The 24,144-nt window shown below is 44.4% G+C and overlaps 1 protein-coding gene across 3 annotated transcripts in view; it reads right to left on the reverse strand.

The window, feature by feature from the left end:
• The window catches only part of TRPM8 (transient receptor potential cation channel subfamily M member 8), a 159,323-nt gene that overhangs the window by 69,576 nt on the left and 65,603 nt on the right, over window positions 1-24,144 (reverse strand). Inside the window, exon 1 of one of the 3 annotated variants that reach the window (XR_007506003.1) lies at window positions 3,183-3,241. The exons of the other annotated variants lie outside the window; for them this stretch is intronic. The gene's annotated coding sequence lies outside the window, so the exon portion shown is untranslated. Of the gene's footprint in view, window positions 1-3,182; window positions 3,242-24,144 lie in introns of those variants that run through there. 3 annotated transcript variants of the gene reach the window in all.

The raw sequence follows: 24,144 nt of genomic DNA on the forward strand, positions 1-24,144 counted from the left end.
GCAACACTCAACTACATGCTTATAAAGGGAAGAAATACTTTCTCCAAAGGGGTCTCCATGAAAAGCGTTCCCTCCTTTCATCAGAAGATGCCACAGTGCCATACAGTTTACATTTGTATGTGCACAACCAGGTACCAGGTGGAGGGGTACAGGGAGGGTTACAAGGTGGAAAACATGGAGAAGAAGCTTGACTGGCTATAGGGAAGACTACTCAATACATCCAAATCAAGCATGTCTGTGAGCATGAGAAAGTAAAATTAAAGACTTGAACAATGCCTGAAGCTACTCTGCAGTAGTTTGCTGTTCATGACATCAAATGTTAAGCTTCCCAGAGTGAGAAAGGAAATTCATGGTGCTAATTATAAAACCTCATGTTTTAAGTGCCTCAAACTCGCTTACTTCAGAAAGGTGCCTGCTGACCATCATGCTGGTAACAGCAGCATTGCCATGAATCCTGTAAGACTAGAGATTCATTTGAAGGGCCAAGAGTTTCTCCCATATGCTTACTTTCCCCCTTTGCTGGTAGTACAGGAGTAATCCTAAAGACTGGAGCCCAAGAAGCCTCAGCTGTGTAAAACCTGTGACAAGACAGCTGAACCTGTGATGGGTCAGGTGCCACAGCTTTGGATGCAAAAGAACTGAGCTAGAGATCCATGGTGGGACTGCGTAGATTATTCTTTGGTTTAAATATTGAATTAATCTAAACCATCCAAAGAGATTTCAAACTAGAAAAATCAGGTGTTATCAAAGTATGATCTAGAATTGCTGCCTGATCAACTAGAGTAGGCAGGGTGAGTTGGAATAGAAAGAGGGTTTGCAGAGAAGTCTCTCCCCTGACTTGCAGAGGCGGCTACCACCTCTCCAACCCCAGCATTCTGAGTAATAACAAATTCCACAGCTTTCTGAGTCTCTCCAAAATGTCTTGTGGTGTTGGAGGCCTGGGTGGATGCCTTTGAAGCCCATGGCCTTCCCTCTTGAAGCCTTCCCACCCCAAGGGAAGGAAGCCCTGCGTTCACTCCCTCTGTGCTCTGGAAGCTCCTCTCCCTCACGTACTCCATGGCTCCATCCTGGAGAGCCACACCACCTGTCCAGGGGGCTGGGACAGGAGAGCCTTCCTCTCTGGTGTCCAAACAAAACCAGTAAATGATACAACACAGAGCCAGAAAACATGCAAACAGACTTGATGTCTCCATCATGCAGACTGAGAGGTGGGAATACACCTTGGGGGCCTGTGTAAGTGCAGCAGAAGATGGGCTGGGAAGACAAATGCCAGCTCCCAGACACACGTGAGCGATGTGCAGCAACTGCATCAAGGACAGAGTTGCCTGGCTCTTTTAGTGTACCACCTAAAATGCAGGATACCATGAAAGCCCAAAGCTGCTAAATCAGAAGATTCCTGTCAGTAGGAAAAAGATATTTTGGCTTGCTTTCACATGACAAATCTGAATTTGAGTCCAGTTGTCTGGTACAGGACCATAAAGGTTCAGAACAACAATTCCCTGCTCCTTGGGCTCCCAAGTATGGTCTGTAGGACTTCACACCATCTGGAAAAACAGCAGATGATTCATAGGATGCACCACTGTCACGCAGTTTGGAGCTCGCATCTCACAACAGAGGGCACACAAGCTTGCCAGCCAGGCATGGAACAGAATAGCTGTGCTGCACCAAGTCCAAGCCACCCAGGGACAGCATGCTGCACACACGCCTTTCCACCACTGCTACCAACTACACCAACTGCAAGTCAACATTTCAGCACCAGGATGAAAAAAGCTGCCATTCCCTACGTACTTTCCCAGCCGAGCATGGAGCACCAACCTGTGCAAGTACCAGGAAAACACCTAAGGAGGTAGTATTGCCCACCAGGCCTTAGCTACTCTTGCTCCTACAAGCCTGTTGTCTCCCAGGCACACCTCTTCCCTACGCGTAGTTCTCTCCCCTTCCCCTCAGACAACATCTGCTCATGTCCTGCAATTAGTTTTTCAAAGACCCCTCTTACAGAACTAGAAAAGAGTAACAAGAATGGACCTAACTGTTGCTCTAACTTCCCCTGGGTGGCAAATACCCTTGAATATCAAGCTGGAGACAGACAGACAGCTTCACACACAGACATCCTGCCTTGCACAGCTCCAGCACCTCCCACCTTGTTCCTGCACATTTTAGCAACCAATAATACTAGCTCTGCTGAATGCAGCTGGAGTGGCTGGATCACTTCAGAGCCTGCACTGGGTCTGACGGGGACAGAGTTAATTTTCTTCATAGCAGTCCACATGCTGCTGTCTTTTGAATTTGTGATGGTAACAGTGTCGACAACACACCAGTGTTTTGGGTATGGCCAAGCAGTGCTGGCACAGCATCAAGGCTTTCTTATTCAACTCTGCCCCTCAATGAGTAGGCTGGACATGCACAAGAAACTGGGAAGAGACACAACCAGTACAACTGACCTGAACTAACCAAAGGGATAGTCCACACCACATAGCATCATGCTCAGCCAAGAAAAAGAAGGGAAATTTTTTGCTCTTCCTATTTTGTTCCCCATTCTGTGGGACAGGGGGGAAAGGGAAGTAGTGTGCATCTGCATGGTGCTTAGATGCCTACTGGGGTTAAGCCACAAGAGAGCCTCATTGGGCTCCCAGGTCTTCCACCCTCTCTGAAGATGCTACCTAGCATCTAAACATACATCAGCCCACGTTCAGTGGTGTTACGTGGCATGTGCTGGTTGCAAGGGGAAAAGCCATGACCTTCTTCAGAATTTGAAGTACAGAGACCTCCTGATAGAGCTCAGAAATACTCAGAGATTTTTCAGCTAATCTTTCCATTAGGGCTGTTACATAAACCCCCAAAACTTAGGGTCAGAGGAATATCAATTTGCTTTCTAAATGGATTCTGTGCCCTTAAGGCTACTGAACATAATGGAAAAAAAGAAAAAAAACCTCAAACAGGTCATATACTGGAAAGGTGATAATACCCACACCATTAAAGCAGAGATTTAAAGGCAGTTACATTATTCTACAGATCTGATTCTGCTATAAAATATCTGATGCTGTTACAGAAGTTCAGGTTAGTCCTTCCAACCCTATCAAAGATGATGGTTTATGTGGGCTTTGCCAAGAAGAGAAAAGAGTTAAAAAAAAAAAAAAATTAAAAAAGGAAGAACATTCCACTGTTTCAACAATTATTCTTACAGAGCCATAGGAAAGAAGTAGAGCAGCTGAACGATGCGCACAGGAAACTTCTTGCTGTACAAGCTCACTGCCATGCAGAACCCAAGGATGCTGTCTTTTGCAAGACACTTCTTATATCCATTATTTGGACTGTGCTACACCTCTCCCAGGCCTGGAGAGAGGAAAACAGAACAGATAAGGGAGCTGTCCCATCCCGTATCATACCCGTTAAAAGCCTGAGTTTCTTTCTGCAAAGTACTTCCAGCAGAGGCTATATAACAATACATGGAATATCCTGCAGGTATAGCAAGACTTGTGAACAAAAGAGCTTTTCCTATCCCCCACCTTGCTACTCAGCTGCATTCCCACAGTACTTACAGCCACGTTGCAGTCTGCTCCAGCTGCTGAGGAGACCCACATCTGTCCTTAGAACCTTATGGCGAACAGTAGGATATACCAGAGAGAAAAACACCACCAATATAAAATAAAAGACATAAATGGTTTCTGGAAGGAGCAATCAGGTGTCATAAATGACAGAGCTACACTGGAACAGAGAGCGATCTTATTCAGGTAAAATTGTTTCAGCAAGTCTTGAAGCTATTTCTCAGTAGAGTAGCGCTAAAAAAAGGAAGTTGTAGTTTGTCCTTGCTGCTTCCACACAAACTGATTTTGTGACTAAAAGCTAAAACTGTTTCGAATATCAATATTTAAAACTCACACAATTCTTTCAACCTTATAAACCAACATCCAGGGAAAAATAAGGTTTCAGTGCCCTTTCTTTAAACGGGAATCTTCTCTCTAAATACCATTTTGACTTCCAAGATCCAGTCTCCTTTCTGCCACTAGATGTCCCACAAGTAAGAGGAGAAGCCAGATGGGGAGCACTGAGAGCAAGGATACTTAGCAAACATTATGTACAAGCAGTAATAACCATGCAGGGAAACATGCTGCTGTGTTTACATTACCTAAATAATTAGCGGCTCAGACACTGCACTAACGGTATAGATAGAGAATACATGATGTGAAATTCTTGCTGTGTAAATCCTCACATACATACTGTTGGAGAGCATCAAATCGATCTTCCCAATCATGTAGCAAACTCCAATGAGCCACATTGCTTAAAAACATAGCCCGTTGTGGGGTTTGGTTGGTTGGTTGTTATTTTTTTGTGCATATGTGCTTGGGTTTTTTGTTTGTGTTTTTGGGGGGTTGGTTTGTGGTTTTTTTTAAAGCCTTGTATGTGTACTGAATGTAATACATATATACCTTTAAGGAGCTATTCTACAGGAACATCAGAATGGCTGAGTAGTAAGCTAATTGCAAGCTGAATTTTTGGTCCAGCTGTACTGTAAATTAAAAAAAAAAAAAGGATGGAGGAGTGGGGACACAGTTTCTGGCACAGATGTCTACAAGTACCTCTGGTACAGCTGAGTTCTGGGCCCAGGCAGAGCTCCAGGGAAAGAGGACAATGCTCTCCAGGCCTAGGACTTGCAGACTGGACTGTCCTAATGGGGCAAGCTGGAAGCTTGTGACTTCTGGCAAGAGGTTCCCACCGTACCTGCAGATCTGCATCTGTGGAATAGACACAGTGCCCTGGGCACTGGTAAGGATCAACAAGACATGTCCCCACTGCTGCTGAGGAACTGCTGGTTTGCTCCAACAGCAAGAAACGGCCCCTCTGTTGGTAGCTTTATCCTTTTCCATTGCCAGCTCTATTGGTTGTATCTTAGTAAAGCCAACGTCCAGGGTTAGTAGAAGGTTTGCAGAGAGGCTCAAATGGTCCACATAGTCCTTCATACTCATTTTGTTACACCTCAGAGTCCCTGTTTTAGCCATCAGCCTTAGCCACAGTGAGTGGTTACTTTCTCACACGCCCCATGTCCCTCTGTAGCAATTCTTTTGCCCCTGAGCTCCCTCAGTGCCTCCCCAGTTTTGGTGTAAAGCATAGAGGTTTGGGGTTGCTCTAAGGGCTTTGCAGTCACAGGCAGGAGACGGAACCCCTGTTCTGTCCCGCTGGAGCCCTTTCCCCCATTTTTCAGGCTGGCAGCACCTGGAGCTCCAACATCAGCATTGCTTTCTTGTAGGCCAAGAGCAGCTCATGCTATCTGCCCTGCAACCCCCTAGAGCCCCACCATTCTGTCCTGCATAGCCTTGCTTCTCCCAGCTGAGCCCAGGGACAGTGCTCAGCAACAGTAGGAGCAGCCAGCCAGATCCTGCTTTCACTGCAGACCCCTAGAAGAGAAGGATCGCCTTCCTTGACCTGCTGGTAATGCTCCTAATACAGACCTGCAGGGCTGTTGACTTGCTTTGCTGCAAGGGCACACTGCTGGTTCCTCATCAGCTTGTTGTCCAACAGGACCCCTAGGTCCTTCTCTGCAAAGCTCCTCTCCAACTATTCAGCCCCCAGTGAGTACTGCTGCACTGCATTATTCCTCCCCAGGGGCAGGACTTTGCATTTCCCTTTGTTGAACTTCACGATTCCTCTCTGCCCAATTCTCCAGCCTGTCAAGCTCCCTCTGAAAGGCAGCAAAACAATCTAGTGTACCAGACATTCCGCCCAGATTTTTTACTGTCTGTAAACGTGCTGAGGAAATGCTGTGTCCCTCCATCTAGGTTATTAATGACTACCATAATATCCCCTGCCAATCACTTTCTTGTCCTTCATGTGCCTGGAAATGTATTCCAGAATTAGTTCCACTACCTTCCCAGGTACTGAGGTGAAGCAGATCAGCCTGTGCTTCTCCAGATCCTTCTTCTTGAAGATGGGAGTGATGATTACTCTCTTCTAGTCCTCAGGAACCTCTCCCAGTCACTGTGACCTTCCAAAGGCAAGCAAGAGTGGCCTTGCAATGACATCAGCCAGCTCCCTCAGCACTCATAGGCACATCCCATCAAGGCCCATGAATTTATGTAAGTCCCATTTAAGTGCTCCCTAACCCAGTCCTCCTCCAGTAAGGGTGTTTTCCTTGGTGCGGAATGACAGTGCCCCTGTCCAGGCAAGAAGCTTCTCAACCCTGCCTGGCTAGCATCCCAGGGGCCTCTGTGCATCTTTCAGTGGGCCCCAGGGGCCACACACAAGAAAAAGGACAGAAAAGACAGCCCATGTGACAGCAGAAAGCTCAATCCCAACTCAATCCACAAAAGGCTAGAAGATGCTGAAGCTTGACTTGAACCAGTCAGCCTGTCATAAGGCAACAGCATTATGTCCCACCACTTGCACAGCACTGCATGCAACAGGTATTTTCAGCTACAAGAGGTGCATGGTTTCAGTCCAGTGTAGACACCAAACATCTGACAGCCAGAGAAATAAAACCTATTTTTATTTCACAGAACAGTCTCCTGATTTTGCTTCAGTCACCATTCATGTCTCAACACACAAAATGCATAAATAAAACAAGGAAGGAAATATTTTATTCATGAGCACAAAGCCCAGCCGACTTCGGAGAAAGCTTACTGTTGCTTTTAAGGTGTCTCATCTCAAGGCATCGAGCTGTGCAGTACATCTCATGGAAAGTGTCAGAAGTCCCTAGTCTAATAAACTAGGCAGAAGATACACAGTCAACCGCCAGTGTTTGAGAAGAGGCTTCTGTGATCTATTATCAGGCTGGAATTTTGTCTCAGCTCTATTTTGTGTATTCTAGATCTTTGATCCAATTATAAGAGATGACCAGCTAAGGATTAGATGAGAAGGTGGCAAGCTTTGGGCCAAGACTCAGCTGACAGACACCAAATTACATAGTACAATTCACTTGGTAAACCTGGATTTATTTCTGCAACAATTACCTTCAGCTGAGAGTCCTAGCCATAGCAGATAAACAACTCAAAAGCATCTTCAGCTGAGGAGCTTTGCCCTCAGAAGACTATCTACTGTCAAAACACAGTTAAGCTCAGGGAAATCTCAGACTTCATTAAATTGGGGCGCTGACCTACGTAAGCAACAGAAAAGGCTGCCTGTTATATTTTGTCCTTGCTTTTCCAAGTGACACTGAGAACATCACTTGAATGTAGAAAGTCAGAAACTAGGACTTCATTGCCTAATCAATATTTATTTGTGAAAACATGTCCAATTCTTACAAGCTTGGGAAGCAGCAAGCTTTCCAGGTAGCATCAAGCATACAGAAAAATCAATGAAGATACCACTGGAAAGAAGAAGATGGCTGAGTGCAGAACCACAAAAATCAGCACACTAGACACTAGCAGGACCCAGATGGTACCAATAGACCTTAATTGCCCTGAGCAGCCTCACCAAAGGCCTCTACCTGCAGTCCTGCCCAGGGGCTCCCTTTCAGCTCAGTGCTGGACACCCAGTCTTAGCCTGAGGTATATTGTAGATGGGCCTGTCACCAGCCCTGCCTCTGGCCCCATCTCTCGGGTAACCCCTTGGACCTGTACTAAAACCTTGCCTACAGCCCCAACTCCTGCTGCTCCAGTCCAGACCCCTGGATGGATCCTGCTCCAGTCCAGACCCCTGGATGGATCCGGCCCCTGGTCCACTCCCTCACTTTGGGGCTTTCTGTAGACCCTTTTACCTGCACCCAGCTCTGCTGCTGCATCCCCATGGGCCTGTGCCAGTGTCCCTCCCAGCTCATCCTGTAACACAGAAGAGCCTTGACACCAACCACCTACAGAGGACACAAACAAATCCACTTGGAGAGTTAAAGGTTTCTAAATGCCAAAACCCCTAAAAAACCACCATTTCCACTTTGTTCATAGCCAGTGCTGGCTATGGTCATGGTGGTATTTAAGGCATTTAGTGTTTGTCCCAGTGGCTGGATTGCATGACACGTTGGCAGCTGTATTTAACAGGCTAAGTCTGTTTTGACTGCCCAGGAGTTTCATAGGCACAGTTCACTGGCACAACAGCTGTGGAGACAGCCTTCAAGCAAGTTAGGCTTCCACAGGAGAGGAAAGGTTTCACTTCCTAGCAGCACTAACAGAAGCCCCCCGAGCATTAATTTCTTCTACATTCCCTCTGAAAGGTTTTGGTGTCCCACTACCTCCTCTTCCTGATACTCCTGCTCATTGGAGAGCCACAGCAATTCTCACTGGGACTCAAGCTGGATGCAGGATTTGGCCACATTTCACCCTCCCAGCTCCCATAACTCCGCTTGCTGCCGGCACCACCTGAGTGACTGCAGCAGCTTCCTGCCGGCTGACACACAAGCCTGTTCACTCGCTGTTACTGAAATGTCCCTCCTGAGGGTCTGCACAGGCAACGCCAACCACTGCCTTTTGAAACACCTTTGCTCATGGTTCAGACAAGACTGTTTAATTTTGCATATACACGCTTTTTCTTGCCCGGTAGGCAGCCGTTTATTACATCCAGAATCTACTGCATTTGCACAACCCATGCCTGACGTGACTTCCAAGTGCAAGTGCACTTCTGTCACCTCTAACACTAAACCCCTCCACTCCTCCCCCCAAGCGCACAGGAAGGGAGGAAAGCAGTTTGGTGTGGAGTGACTACACGAGCAGTACTGCATCAAGTGGGGTGGGGAAGCAGAGTGGGATGTGCCGGCTCACAGACTATCACAGCCCCCAGGAGGAAGGCACAGCAGGATGGGGAAGGTCACTTTGCATTTGCTGTTCCAAAGCTAGTGCATCTATGACAGCCAGGCACAAACCCAACCCCGGCAGCCTGTTGATTCAAATTCCCCCCGTGCCCACAGGGGCAAGTAACGGGGCACTGGCCAACAGCTGGAGATCCAACACCATGCTGCAGTACAGTTCCTTATTTACTCTACAGAAACTGGCTGGGTTTGTTTGCAGAGCATGTGGTAGCATATGTGAGTACTAGATCAATGCTTTACAGACAGAATAAACCCACTGTATTTGGTAATAAGAAGAGATTGAATACTTATTTGTCTCTTGCCTAGATACATGCCACCTCTACAAGCTGAACGGAGAAGCAGGCAATGAATATTTTGATAAATATTCTAAAGGTTGTACCAACACAACCTGATGGAACACATTTAGAGTAGAAAAACAATACGTATTTTACATTGTTGCTTCCTTATGAATTCGGACAATAAGAGGACCACAGATTTGCTGGTTGAGCTCTTTTGAATAGTGTTATTTAAATCAAGTGCTTTAGTTACAGTTCCAAAAGCTTGATCGTTTTACATACATTCAACTCTCCCCCCACATGCATACACTTTGTATTTTAACAAATAACTAATTTCTTCAATGGATTATTTTCCCTCCAAAGATAGCACCGTGTGTCAGGGAAGGTCACTTCTTTGGCAGCCCTCAAGCTTAATTCAATTTAACCCGCAAGCCCCGACCAAACCTTATTTTTCTGATTTGTGCAACATCTGATTTGGCTGAAAGTGGAGCTATTTGGGTACATACGCTAACTCGCCTGTGAAGCAGATGGCATTTTTCTTCCCCAGCTAAGACAAAAGGCATTCCCTTTCCCAGAACAGTAAATGCAAACCCTTTCACGCTGCCACCCTCTGGCAAAAAATGCATTTGCAATATTAAGGATAGCTATTTTTGTCCTGTAACAAGCACATTCAGTTCTAAAAGAATAGTGTCAATCTTTTCCTAGTTACGGAAAATTTTCTCCAAAAAAGTGCTGTAAGCTGAGGAGAAGATCCAGTAAGTTTGACCAAAATACAAAGAAGAGGGCTGTTCCCCTCCACCCAAGGTACATGTTTCTTGTATTTCTTTTATGAAACTCAACATATAGTTATCTATCCAGAAGCAACATACATTTATAACAGGATATCTAAGGCCAACACTCTTAGAAAGTATGTTTTGCAAGCTCAGAATTTGCAGGGAAAAAATGGTCCAAGCAGAAAGTTCATACAGTGAGGGGTTTGCTTTGGGGATGTCTGACCAGAGCCAGATACAGCATGTATAGATATCACTGACCCTGTCCTGCACAAGAATGAGAAGCAAGTCAGTCAGGACCTCCTTGAATTTGCTATAAACTTTGGTATTTGCATGGTTTCCTAAAGTAACCGGACTAAAACGAGATCCTGTGGCTAGGTGGCATTGCTGGCTGAAGCTGGAGCTTTAATCCAGGTTGCCAGCAGAAATGCTAGCAGGTCTCGCCTGTGGTAAACAAGAAAAACATTTCCTCAAACACAGACAACTAAGCAACAGGGTTTTCTGTAAAGCCAGCTACAGCAAACATACATTACACAAATACTACACCATCCCTCTCTACTGCTCCACTTGCTTTTAAGAAACCAAAACATGAGTTTAAATATATGAACCAGCAGTGGAGCTAGCAGCTGACAAGAATGACACTGCATAGACATTATGTCAGCAGAAAAACAGTCTTTTCCTCCCAGCTGAAGAGCTACTAGGGGGAAATAAGAGCTTCCTAGGAAACCAATTACAGTGAGTCCCTTAAGATGAGAGCTCCCATGTTCAGTCCCAGGCAATCACTGGCCCTACCATGCTGCATCATGTCTAGCACAGTGGCATGCCTGTATTTTAGAGCTGTATGCTCAGCTGCCCCACCTAGAAGCACTCCCCAGAAAGCTGTCAAGGGTAAGCAAAGCAGAAGAGAAGGAAACAAGCTAAACGCAGAGCAATTCATTTGCATTAAAATGAGGAAGTCCACAGCTTTGCCAAAGTAGCTCCACACAAACTGCAGGAGACATCAGTTCCGAAAGCTCCAGCTTCCATCTAAATATCACATATCATTTTGTGAGGGGAGGTAGCCCACTGGATCTCCCCCAGCAGCCACAAAAAACCTTACAGCCACTTCAGCCTCCTCCCTCCCAAGCCTGTTACCCACCAGGGAAAACACAAAGCTTGCAGCAACTGCTAGAAGTCCATCTCTTTCAGCTCAGAAGCTGTTGCAGAGAGGTTTCGGGAAGCCTGCCCAGTGGGTCAGATAAGGAAAGCAGTTAGGTTTCACAACTTGCTTCACCTTCTCGATATTGGCAGCTTGAACACTTGCAAGGGCCACAGAGATTCATATTTCTTAACACTATGTGGGCTTCCTGAAGAGCTGCACAAAACCATTCATGGTGAACTAGGAGTGGCAATGAAAAACACACCCTCCAAGTGGGGAAAAAAGGCAACATAACAGACATACAGGTGCCAAAAAAGCATGGGGTTTTTTTTCCTGTAGGAAACTCAGGCTGAAGCAAGGTTTAGCTTTGTCCCATGGGCAGTTGCGGCTTGAGCAATAAATGCTCCGTGTCCTTACAGAGCTATTATTCAGTCCCTTTAGTTCTTCCAGTTTACCCCGCAAGAAAGTGCTTCTTGAAATACCAGGCCTTACAGTCATATATAAGGCTTTGAAAACCCAACAAGGTCCTTTCTGAGCTAGTCTAACAAGTGCCCTGATAGAGATGTTTTTCCAAAGCACAAAAAGCTGGCAACTGCCTCCTACCTGCACTTCTTCAGTATGAGGGAATTTGCACGCATGTAGAGCAGTGATAGCAATAACTAAGCAGGGTAAAAAAATACATGGAAAGAAGCTTAATAATAATCATGTTTTTCTGTTTAGTGCTCCCCTTTGAATCTAAAGCTAGACACTTTCCAGTCCACTTCCACTTCTGAAGGGCAAAAGGGATTTCTGCAGAGCTTTCTTTTTCCATGTGGTGAGGTATTTTCAGCTTGTGAATTTTTTTATTTCGTCTGCCCAGAAGGAGGAAGAAAATTTAAGTATACACAGCTATATTATTTTCTTAGGAGTATTTTAAAAATCCAGCGGTAATATGATGTTATCAGAGGACAAAATAGAAACCAGATGCCAGTCGCACCTACTTCCTGTGAAACTGATGTTATGGCTACTCACATTAGGAGCCTAACAGTCTGAGATAAAATGCAACCAGACCTCAGAGCCAGAAGCCTACACCCAACATTAGGGGCTGCTTCAGTCACGGAATAGGGTGAACGTACCCTACATAATTAGAGGCAAAGCCACTTTCATCCACCGTTGAATTTTGTGTCTCTGAATCGCCATTTCCTGGCCAGCTTGGGAGGAATTAAGCAGGCATACAGTTACTTTGAGAGACTTCAGGCATCTCAGTCTCAAAGATGGACCATACTCAAGCAATATAGTGTTTCTGATTCTAAAAATAAGGCTTTCTTTCCAGAGGGAATCCTCTCACACGTACCTGGGCACAGAGCTCCCCTCTCTGAAAAAGGAAGCCTTGCCCAATCAGCACAAAATAATCCAGAGCCCCAGTCAGCTGAGCTAGTAACTGCACACAAAATGCATGCCATTCAAGACTGAAGCCAGCAACAAATTTCATCCCAATTACATGAACCTGCACACAGGTTTCCTGACAGTAGCCCAAGGTAAGCTTGCAAATATCTCCTGGAATTATAAGGACAAGACAGACACTAAAATTAGCTGTCATTGCTAGCCTGCTTTATTGCATTCTTTCCACTGCTTTTTTTAATTCTTTTTCCAAAGATAACCCAGACATGTGGATGTATATTCTGACTTAAATGTAAACAAGCTATGTCTGCCTTTTCACTTGCATTCAAGACAAATCTCATTTTTTCAGGATTTGAGCTACCATCTCATGCCAGCTTCCATTTACCTGGATTAGATCCACTGCATCCAAAGCCCACAGGGGTCTGTAATGATATGTGTACCCTAGTACCTACAGAAAAGCAATCTGGGCATTCAGGATTATCAGAGTCAATATCTTCAAATGAGAAGAAGTTGCTTCATGTTTTCCCATGTCTTGGTGTCTGTGCCCAGCTCCATGCCAGAGACATATGCACTTCAATTCTAACATGTTCTCCCATTAGCTTGCTATGAGGCATTTTAGCAATTCAAGTCCTATTTCATTCATACTTTTAAGTCTCATTACGGGTATGTAATGCAGAAAGTACATTCCACTGCGGAGCCTTTGTGTTAAGAATCTGGCAGGCACTGCTATAATGAAAACAGATTTACTCTAGGACTATGTCCAGGCAATAGTCCCTGCTATGGGCCTCAGCCACAAAATGAAAACAGAGCCTGTGTCAGCAAACAAGACAATTGACTAGTGCCATTATTGTACAGTGAAAATTGTAAGAGTGGCTACCTTAGTGCCATAAACCAAATAATCTTCAACAGACAACTGCAAGCACACACTGAGACCTCATTAAAAGCTCCAACACCTGCTAGGGTTTAAGTAACCCAGGAGAACAGGAAGAACAAACATGCACAAATCTGAGATTACGTGGTCCAAATGGTTTATGCAACAGTATTGTGTAGTGACTGCTTTCTCATTAGCTCTTGGGTCTCACACTGCCAAAACTGAGGAGCAGTCTGTTGGTGCTCCCCTCCTGAACCTTGGTAAGCTGCATGAACAGGTTGACAAAGAGCAACCCCAGGAGCCTGGACCAATTTAAAGCCACAAAGATGTATAATTTACAAAGCCAGAGTCACACTGACAGCAATGTGTGCATCCACTGCTGCACAGGTCTGGTGCAACAGAAGCAATTTACGTGCAACAGAAGCAATTTACATTCTCCTTGGGGGAGAACAGAAATCCAGAAGCATGCCACCAAATCTCAGTGTAGAGTCTAGTTATTCCCCTGGCTTCTAGCTCATGTATGAACCCACTTGCAAATAGTTTTCATCCTATGACTGCATACACTAGATAAAGCTAGAGGACTATTCAGGGAAGCTGAACCCCTATGCTTACAGTGTACGGCATCAACTTGCAAATTTAGTTACATTCAAGAGCTGAGACCTTAATTTGGCATTTTAGTCTGCTGCATTTGCTTTGCTAGTTTTCCTATTATTGTTGTAAATACCGTCTGTGCTCCTACATAATTAAGAGCAGCATTATGCCTGCTGAGTGTTTCTAATTTGCTAGGCTGCTTTTTCATGCACATGAAAAAAATGTAACCAGACATTAGCAAGCAAAAGGCAGAACACCACACACACTGCTGGTGCTAGCAATCATTAGTTTCTGCTATGAGCAAAGACCTGAAATGATTAGCAAAGTGCTTCACTGTTAAACTGTGAAGTACCTGCAGTAACCTCAACTCAAATTACGTGTCTTAACACTTTTCCAGTGCAGTATCAAGAAGCAACCAACCAGCTGGTTCAACATTAAAAGTTTCAACACACACACCCTCCTCTCCACCAAAATAATCTGTGGAGCAAGAACCAACTGATACCAAGCTCAGAAAAACATGTACATGAAAGTATGCATTTACTCCATATATTTTTGATAAAAATTACTTAAATCATGGGATTTCTTTGCACTGAAAGATGAGTCCATCCTCCTATGCTAAGAGACCATGAGTGTGATCTAGCCTTCAGTTTTGAGACTGAGACACAGAGAGGTACCATTGATAATGAAGTGAGCTTCAGACAGATGTCCCATGGATGTCAGATGTCCCATCTGTCCCCTTTTGCCCCACACAAAGGTCTCTCTGGCACTGTCCAATGTCTAATGCTGGTCCAGCCACTGTAACAATTCCTGCTTCCCCAAATTAAAGAAAAAATTAACAGATTCAACCTCCCAGTCCTGGGGCTGCTCTTTCCTTTCTGGTGGCTATGCCAGTTCCACACCCCATCCCAAGTAGTCCACTCATACAAATTCTCCCAGGAGGCAATCTCTTCTTACTCTCCTTCCTGCTTGAACCTCTTTAGTAACTCATTCCCTTTTATGAGAATCCTTTCTATCTTTCTTCACTTTATTTGTCCACCTCTTCTCCCATCCCCTGTTTTTTTACCGTCAGAAAGAAAAAAGTTTTCACTTAGAGTTAACTCTTCACAAGTGCAGCTGCATTTAACTAAGGATTTTAAATTCTGCAGGATGCTCTGGGTTGCTGCGGACAGCATACTGAACCAAGCCTTAAAAAAGCTAGAAGCAGGATGCTGACAATACTATAAATTCACAACCACACACACAGACTGTATATACACACTGCCTCAAATAATTCATATGTACTAGCTAATATAGCTGATGTTTCAATGCAGGACTGAGGTTTTCTTTTAAGTCTAGGAATGGAAAGCAGCTACTGCTGTGTGTTTATCTTTTGGCAAATTTTCATTCCCTTCAGTATCAAGCATGCCTCTTTTTAACTTCCCTGATAACAAGTACATTGTTTACAACAAACATTTGCACAGAAGAATTTAGCTTGCATCCGAGGTCAGACTCTGGTAGATGTTTATTAGCACAACTGAAAACAGCTGAAGGGATATACAGCAGGTAATACTGGCTCTAATTTTTTCTGGTGTGAAGCAATACAGAACTATATAGATTCTTAGATGCAAGGTTTCATGTTGTTCCCTATGAAAGTGAGTTTCATCTGTAAAATATTAAGCAAAATGACTGCTCAAATGCTTTCAGCTTCATTTGTTTTACCAAGGAAACAGATCTTCCAAGGAATGAAAGAAACCTGGCACCAGTCATCTAATTAGCACAGCTGTTTTGGGAAAACCTGGCTTTCATGGCCTTGCACAGCAGCCTGACAAGCAGCTCCTGTCCTGAGATGGAAACCCAGAGTTCACCAATAAAGAAACCCCAGGAGGTTGGACAAGATAACCTCCGGAGATCCCTTCCCACTTCAACAAGTTTGCAATAGCTCATGGATGGCGATAAAGACACTTTAATAGGTGAAGCAAACACCCCATGCTCAAGGAAAGCAGAATAAGGAATTTATTCACTACTCCCTATCAGCAGGCAGATGTTTAGCCACTACCTGGGAAGCAAGGCTTCAGCACATGTACCTTGGTAAGGCAAATGCCATAACCATGAACACACACACACACACACCCCCTTTCCTTTAGCTTTTCTTGCTAAGCACAACATCATACAACATGGAATAACTCTTTGGTTGGTTCAGGTCAGATGTCCCAGCTGTGTCCTCTCCCAGTTTCTCACCAAACCCCAGCCTACTTGCTGGCAGGAGCAGAGTGAGAAAAAGAAATCTTCGATACTGTGCAAGCACAGCTCAGCAATAGCCAAAACACTGCTGTCTTATCAATGCTGCATTAGTCACAAATCCAAAACACAGCACCACACAGGCTGCTGTGGAGAAAATTAACTCCATCCCATCCAGACCCAGCACAGCGAGACAGGAATCATTAATTTCCTTTTATACCCTTTACGCTTTTTTTCTTTTAAATAAAGACAGTCTAGTGTCACCATTACTTTTATATTTAATCCCCAAGCTTTCCAAATGAGTATTGACACCACAGGCTCTGAAAAAATTCAAGCCCAGAAAAAAAAAATCAAAAATAATTAAATAACTTTAGCACTAATTTTTCAAGATCACTGCAGTTGCAATAAGGATTCCCCTGCATGTCAGGGCTTCTGTGCTGCACCTTTGGCAATTAGCCTGTTCCTAAAGAATTAACACAGCAGTAAGTACCAGCAATAGCCACCTTCCTCACTTGGTGGAGGTCCATTAACATCAAAAGAATGAGCATTTAGTTCAGTCCTCAATTGCCCTGAGCAGCCCCATGTGGGACCTCTGCCCACAGGCCAGGATCTCCACTCAAATCAGGGCACATAGTTCTGGCCTGAGTTACAACAAAGGTATGAGCCTGTCTCTAGCACGTCTCCTGGATGAACCTCTTGAACCCACATTATCTCTTCAGCTCCAGCCTTGTCTCTCACCCCAGCTCCTGCTGCTCATGGCTTGACCCAGTTCATGCCCTCACCTTGTCTAAGGCTGTCAGTGGATCCAGTTTTAGCAGGTAGTACCCTGCCATGTTCAGAGGCTGCAGGGCCACAGCCTGGGGTGAGGGCACTGCCTCACTGGGGTTCCCACGGTTCCTGGCTCATCCCCTGCTCTCACTCCTCACTGCCACAAGTTTTTCAGCCTCACCATGCATCAGTTAGAGTTTCTTTGGTATAAGCTGCCATTTAATATAGAGGAATTGCCTCAGACCATCCCTAAATTAAACCCTTGTATTTGCCAAAGGCAGTCATGCTTGGACTAAAGCATGACTAAAGCAGCATTTCCATCTGAGAAACCCTGGTCCCTACTGCCACTATCTCCACGCATGTTCATAGCCTGATGGGGCCAAAAGCTCAGAATTGCTTCTTAAGAAACTCTTCCCAGGAAGTGCGTTAGCTCCTGAAGGGACGGCAGATTGAGGCTGCGTTAGCACACCTTCATGGGACAATCTTACAGAATGAACTGCTGAACTCTAGCTCAGTGATCGATCTTGCCTGACAGCCACTATGGTGCAACAAGCCAATTAAATCCCCAGGGCAGTGCTCCTTCTGGCTAGGGTCAGCTGTCAGGCAACCTGCCAGCCTAGCAGGGATTTGCCTTAATATCGTCCCATCCCACTAATGTAATGGTTGTGAAGCAAGAGGGGATGTGCCAGGGATGGCTCCAACAGATTCAGTGCAGAGCTTGTCAAAGTATATCTGACAGAAGGCAACAAAAGAAGGCCTTTCAATCACTAGAGTGAAATAGAGCCCACTTCAATGTGATTTCTTCTGCCACCCCCAAATCTTATTATACTAGCTCTTTAACTATAAACCCAACTATACACCCTTCCTTTTCTGGCAGGCTGAATTATCCTCTGCACCACAGACCAAATCTAAGCAAAATTAAATTCTGTTAAAGTAGCCATGAAACTATCCTCTCCCAGCAAACAGCATCAACATTCAATACATCCATTGCAGTTCTGAGAACAGCTTTGTCTATGGGTGAACATGCATTTCTGTAAGCCTCCTGTCTTTAACAAATGTATAAAGGCATGCACATTTGAAACAAGGCCACCGCACAGCATTCATGCCTGGGAAGAGGATGAAAGGACAAACAGCATGTGATAGATGTTACTCACGTCACCTAACACATTGCTGGGATGGTGCTGGGATACTGCAGCAGCAAGCACAGCCCAGGAATGCGTGAAACAGGCAGTTTCGCTATTTCGCTTTTCATTTCCTTCCCACGCTGCAGAAAAGACATCGGGATCTTCAGGACTTGAATGTCGCCCTGCAGCAAAATGTGACAAAACCAGGTACTTTGCTGGCCAAACAATTACAACGATCCCCCAAAGTGAAACTGTATCTTCAGCCACTGCATTCAGTCACTCAGCATGTATGACACCAAACGTTCAACTAGCTAATTAGGACTTAATCTTTCACATTACAGAGAAAACAATCCCCCTCCCCTGCCAAGCTAACAAGCTTCCTCAGCCAAACATGCCTGAACTCTTAATTATGGTTTGAAAGCGCTGAGGGCGCAGGTTTAGATAACCCTCTTCAGGCTCTGAAGTGATGGCATACCTTTTTTCACCATTAAGTGTCTACATTTACAAACAAATCTAGTGCAGAGCTTTAGAGCCTGCTGTTTTAGGCCTTTCACTGTAGTCAAACAGATGAATCAAAGGGTATTAGCGCCTTGGTTTAACAAAGCTGGACTACAAACCAGCTGACAACGCTGCTGTCAGCAGACTCATCATACTTAAGAGTGGAGGAAGCACGGCTATTTTTGTAGACTAAAGCAGCATACTACAGATAGGCTTGAATGAGGACTGAAGAAAGATAAAAAGAGGATTGCAGCTTAGGGGAAACTACTACTCCACCTAGAGTGCAGCCTGGTACTTCCTGTGATCCTCCATCGCGAAAACACAGCCCTGTCCCAAAGATGTTATATTTGCATGGATGATCTTGTGTTTACTCTGGAAACACTACGAGTTGAGACCTTCTGTTTTAACACATTCCAGGAACAAATGCAGCTTGCAAAAAAGATGCTTTTAAGCCCAGATTTGATAACAGCTGTGTGTGCCTGTAGAAATGGGAATTTTAAATCTGTACTGTTCTGCTGTCCTCCCAGAGAGCTTCTGCCACAGGGCAAGACACAGCACACTGCAATGGCACCTCAGAAGCCCAGGTCTTTCCAGGTGCATCAGATCTGCTCTTTGATTTTTACCCTGATTTTCTACTACCTTGCAAATCATTGACATCCTCCTTTTAACATGCTCAGTAGGTTAGACTCAACCTAAAAGAGTACTTGCACTTTCCTGGGATCATAAGGCTTTCTACACCATTTACCCCATGGAAATTAAGAGGCAGAGGACATTCCCAGCTGAAGATGGTCTTTCAGTCTGGAAAGGAGGGCTGCTAGGCTCAGAGCTATTCAACATTGCCATCTCTGTCAGTGGACAACATCTTCAGAGCCTGTCTCTGCTCTGAGGCAGTAGCAAAGCCCAGCACATTCTGGGCAGCTGTTTGCTCACATACCATCACACCCAAGTGGCAGGCAGCCACCAAGAAGGCCTGAATTTCTCATGCGGATCAGTCTGTGCTTGTTCTTACCTTGTTCGCTTCACACAGTTGCCATTAGCTTTGTTTTCCTTCACTGAGTCCCTGCTATTTTAACCAGTCTTTTCAATGCCTTGAGCGGGAGCAAGTTGTCATCACCTATGCCAACATGCCTACCACCTCAATTAAGAACTTGCCAATGAAGCACGGCCAGAAGCCTCTTCAGAAAGGTCTTATGTTTTCTTCTCCACTGAGATCAATCTAAGCTTTCTGGTCCAGAACAATAATTCCCACCTAGAAAGGTGCTTACCTTCTAGATCCCAAATCCTGAATCAAGGCTGCTTAACTAGTCCTGAAAGAGAACTAACGCCTTTGTGTCTTCCCCTGGACTGCCTTGTATCCCCTTGCAATGTAACACTGGAGTAGGTTCTCCCAGATAGGCTTCCTTTGCTTCCCTTATCCTCTGCCTTCCTTGGAAATCCAATTACATTTTTCTTTGTAAATCCCAGGAACACTAAATGAAAGTCACAACAAATCTGTCTGAGAAACCACTTGAACTTCTTTATAATCATCTATTTTATTCTTAGCCTTTTGGAGGACATGCTCAAGAGATTACTAGATGTTTCACCAGATGCAACACCACTCTGGACAAACAGCTCAGCTTTATGTAGTTGGCAGTAGGGTCTCCCTTCTCAAAGTTCCCCAAGACTAAAATATCCACGCTTCATTACTGCGTAATTTCTTGATGGTGTAGCCTTCCAGCTGCTTAGGAGACACACTCCAAGAAAAGCACTCAGAGGGGCCTTGGCTGAACTTTCCTTATAGACAGCCCAGAGTTTTTTGGACAGCCTGTAATAAGCCACAAGAGTCATACTCCTTAGAGCTGCAAATGTACAGCTCTAAGTGAAGCACATTACTAGATCCTGGTCCTATTTAAACTGCCTCTGTAGGCAAGAGTAGAAACATTTCAAGTCCCTTCCACTTCAGCATGTTTAAGCTTTCTGCTTTAACTACTAAGCATTTGCACTTGTTAAGAGATCATGGGCGAATCATGCACAAATGCAGAACAGCAAGTTCCTGAACATTTCAGCTATGAACTCAAGAAGTAGAGCTCATACTTGAGCAAAACCAAGAAGCAGGGAGCCCAGCAAGCTGGAGGCGAGTTTCACATTTCATCACTCACATAGTCGCTAAAAACTAAAACTGATGGAAGACAACACAGCAGACCAGTACCACAGCTCCCCCAGAATGCCACTGACTTACACACACCTGCACAGTGCAAGTAAAATAAAAAATCCCTGACCTACCTATCTCTCCTCCTAAAAAAAGGATGGGAAACTAATGAGGAAAGGAGTTTACCACCATCGTACAAACCAGAGCCACCCCAGAAGAGAGCAGTACCAGGCAGTGGGACAGCAGTACATCCCACCATGTTTTAGCCACTAGTGTTCTTCCTTAGAGCCAAGCCCTCTGTTGCCTTTGCCTGCAAGACATCAAACCTATCAATTGTGAGTCCAGCTTGCAAGTGATTATTCAGAGTTGTTACATCAAAAGCAGTTATTTTGCTTAGCCACAGTTAGGCACACTACTGGAATGTGCCAAAGCAGAATAAAGAGTTTGGTATAGTTGTCATATCCATGTGCTCTGGCTGAAGTAAGGAGTTAAACTCAGTCTCTCCTCCTATAGAAAAATACATTAAGAATGACAGTTCATTCACATTTACAGAAAAAAAAAATCCACCTTAAATCCTAGGAACTAAGTTAAGTGACAGAGGCTACAATAGATCCAGCTAAGCTATTGCCTGTGCTGAAATACAACACACTCCATTGGGTATGATCAGTGCTGAGCACAGGATGGCTGGGCAGTGCTAAATTGAGTTGTTGGGGTTTTTTTTCCCCACTCCCTCCTCCCCCCCAGCCTCCTTTTTTTTCCTATAGCCACAGAGTCACACTGAATACTGTACTCCCTATCTGCACGCTAAAGGATTGTGTTCAATGTATACCAGGGAAAGAAGGTACACAACTGTGGTGTGGTTTGGGTTTTGTTGGTTGTTTTTTTTTTTCAGCTGTACCCTGAAGCTCTAACCCAAGAGCCAAACTAGCATCTGCTTTTCACATCTAAAAGAAGATTAGAAGTCTCCTCTTCCTTGGGCATAGCGCTACTCAAGAGTTCACTCCCCCTGCCTCCTTTATTACCTATTAGTACATGTAAAAGAAAAAATGCTCAGCTTGACCACCATTATTTATAACAAGTCAGGGTCATAAAAGATAAAGAAGGCGATTTATGCTTGCCTGGATACAGTGGTTAAGTGATACAGTATTGAGACCTACTGTGCCGGTTTTGGCTGGGATAGAGTTAATTTTCTTCACAGTAGCTAGGGCTGTGTTTTGGATTTGTGCTGGAAACAGTGTTGATAACACAGGGATGTTTTAGTTATTGCTGAGCAGTGCTTCCACAGAGCCAAGGCCTTTTCTGCTTCTCACCCCACCCCACCAGCGAGCAGGCTGGGGGTATGCAAGAAGTTGGGAGGGGACACAGCCGGGACAGCTGACCCCGAAGGGATATCCCAGACCATATGACATCATGCTCAGCTTATAAAGGATGGGGGAAGGAGGAAGGGGGGATGTTCAGAGTGATGGCATTTGTCTTCCAAAGTCACCATTACATGTGATGGAGCCCTGCTTTCCTGGAGATGGCTGAACACATCCCTGCCCATGGGAAGCGGTGAATGAATTCCTTGTTTTGCTTTGCTTGTGTGCACAGCTTTTGCTTTACCTATTAAACTGTCTTTACCTCAACCTATGAGTTTTTTCACTTTTACTCTCCCAACTCTCTCCCCCATCCCACTGGAGGGGAGTGAGCGAGAGACTGTGTGGGGCTTAGTTACCGGCTGGGGTTAAACCACAACACCTACTCAGAACTCATCTGACACAGGGCTTAAAATATTTCTTAGTACTGAACTCCAAACCAGGCTGTGCCAGTGTTGTCAAAATCCTCCTAAGCCAGTTGGCCTGTAGTAGAAGTCAGTCTCTAGGTTTAGCACAAGGACAAGAAGTCAAGCTGGTAAGGAATTTCAGATACAGTGGGCCACAGAAGCACCTTGTCTAACTTGGCCCAGACATTGTTAAAACAAGATCTGGTCAAATGCATCTTTAAATCCTCAAGCAACACTGTGCTAGAAGGTGAGAGCTAGACAGACAGGGTTAGTCGGTGCCCTTACCTCTGCAGTCTGGGGTGTGAGCTCCCCATCCTCTTCCCTTTGCTTTACAATAAGCATTCTGACCTCAAACTCAGCATATGTACATTGAGATGAGAATATTCAGACCTCATCATAGCTGGCTTCCTCCTGTAACACACAGCACTCCCCCTGCAGTTTCTCATTTTAGCTGTTAATCAAGCTAGGTTTTCTGTTATGAGAAAACATAAGCAAAATCCCCAAAGACTATGCACTCACAACAGACGTAAGGATTCATGAACTTGTGGCCACAAGTTTAAGTGAACAATCCATATGGACTTAAATAAAGGCACAAAATAATCAAGTAACTACATCCCAGAGAGGGGATACAGTGCTGTTGAACAATGAAAACCTCAGCCTTTCCTGTTGATCTGAATATTCTGATTTAAAATCCACTTAAATGAATACAGTTCTAATGAGACTACTGGGCAGACTGTAGGAGGTTTGGTCAATACTTGCAACTTGTATTTAAATTTAAAGAAAACTCATACCCAGTTATACAGCTTGTTTGAGCCAATTCATGGATATGCCTGTTATCACACTGTCAGCTAAGCTATGTTGGTATTTAAAAAAAAAAAATAATTGGCAGTTATTTGGCATGTAGTACAATGGAGCAGCTTCCCTTGTTGTGTTTATACTGCTCTTTGCGCAGTTATGGGCATGTATCACTAATGGCATAAAGGCCTGCTCAGAGCCTACTGAACAATACCAGTAAGATGGTTCTGCTTCAGAAGGTCTTGCTTCAAATCCCTGGCCCAGCACCTGGTCCAACTCAGAAGTACAGTAACTGCATACTGTGCAATTGGATTAGAGAGCAGCTTCTTTTGTTGACAAATCCTACACATCAGCTCATAAATTCTGTGTATTTTTTATTTTTAGAAATCACTTGTCTAGATACATAGATTAAGATAATGTTTTTCATTAAAGGATCTATTTTGAGCTCATCTTTCTCATTCTCAGGTAAAGAAAAAAATATTTCCAGAAGCCTAATTGAGCTGCCTTAACCTCAAATTTTGAACTGCTTCAGATCACTATTTTTCCACAGGCGTGTCATCAACAAAGAGTTAAAGATTTTGGTTTTCTGCTAGCCTGAAAAAAGCCCTGCTCAGTTGAACTGGATTGTCAATGCTTCCCAAGAAGGTTTAAACTAATTATTTTTGAGGGAAAGTAGAAACAAACAACAAAACTACCATATTTTAGTGTCAAATACACACACACATCCTGCTTCAAACCCAACTCACCTCCAGGGAGCAAATCCCTGTGAATGTAGCAAGACCTAGTTTTCAAATTCACTCAATCAGCAGCTTCTGTTCTGAGCTCATAAAACAGAAACGGTTTTGGGGCAAAATAGATACACAAGCTGTCTTTTAGTATTTCAATGAGTTCTGAATAACACATGCAGACTCATCAGTTGGGTGCCATATGAATTGCAAATGACTGGAGGACGGTGAGAGGGGGAACGATATAAAGCCTAACTAACTGTTTCAAAGGTGTACAGCTTCAGTTCACATTGAAAGCTTATAAAAATTGTTTGATTCAGTCACACGTGACCTATTTGGAATACTTCATTTTAATATTTGGGACCAGAAAG

The sequence above is a fragment of the Accipiter gentilis genome, chromosome 1, assembly GCF_929443795.1.
Source record: "Accipiter gentilis chromosome 1, bAccGen1.1, whole genome shotgun sequence".
Lineage (NCBI taxonomy): Eukaryota > Metazoa > Chordata > Aves > Accipitriformes > Accipitridae > Astur > Astur gentilis.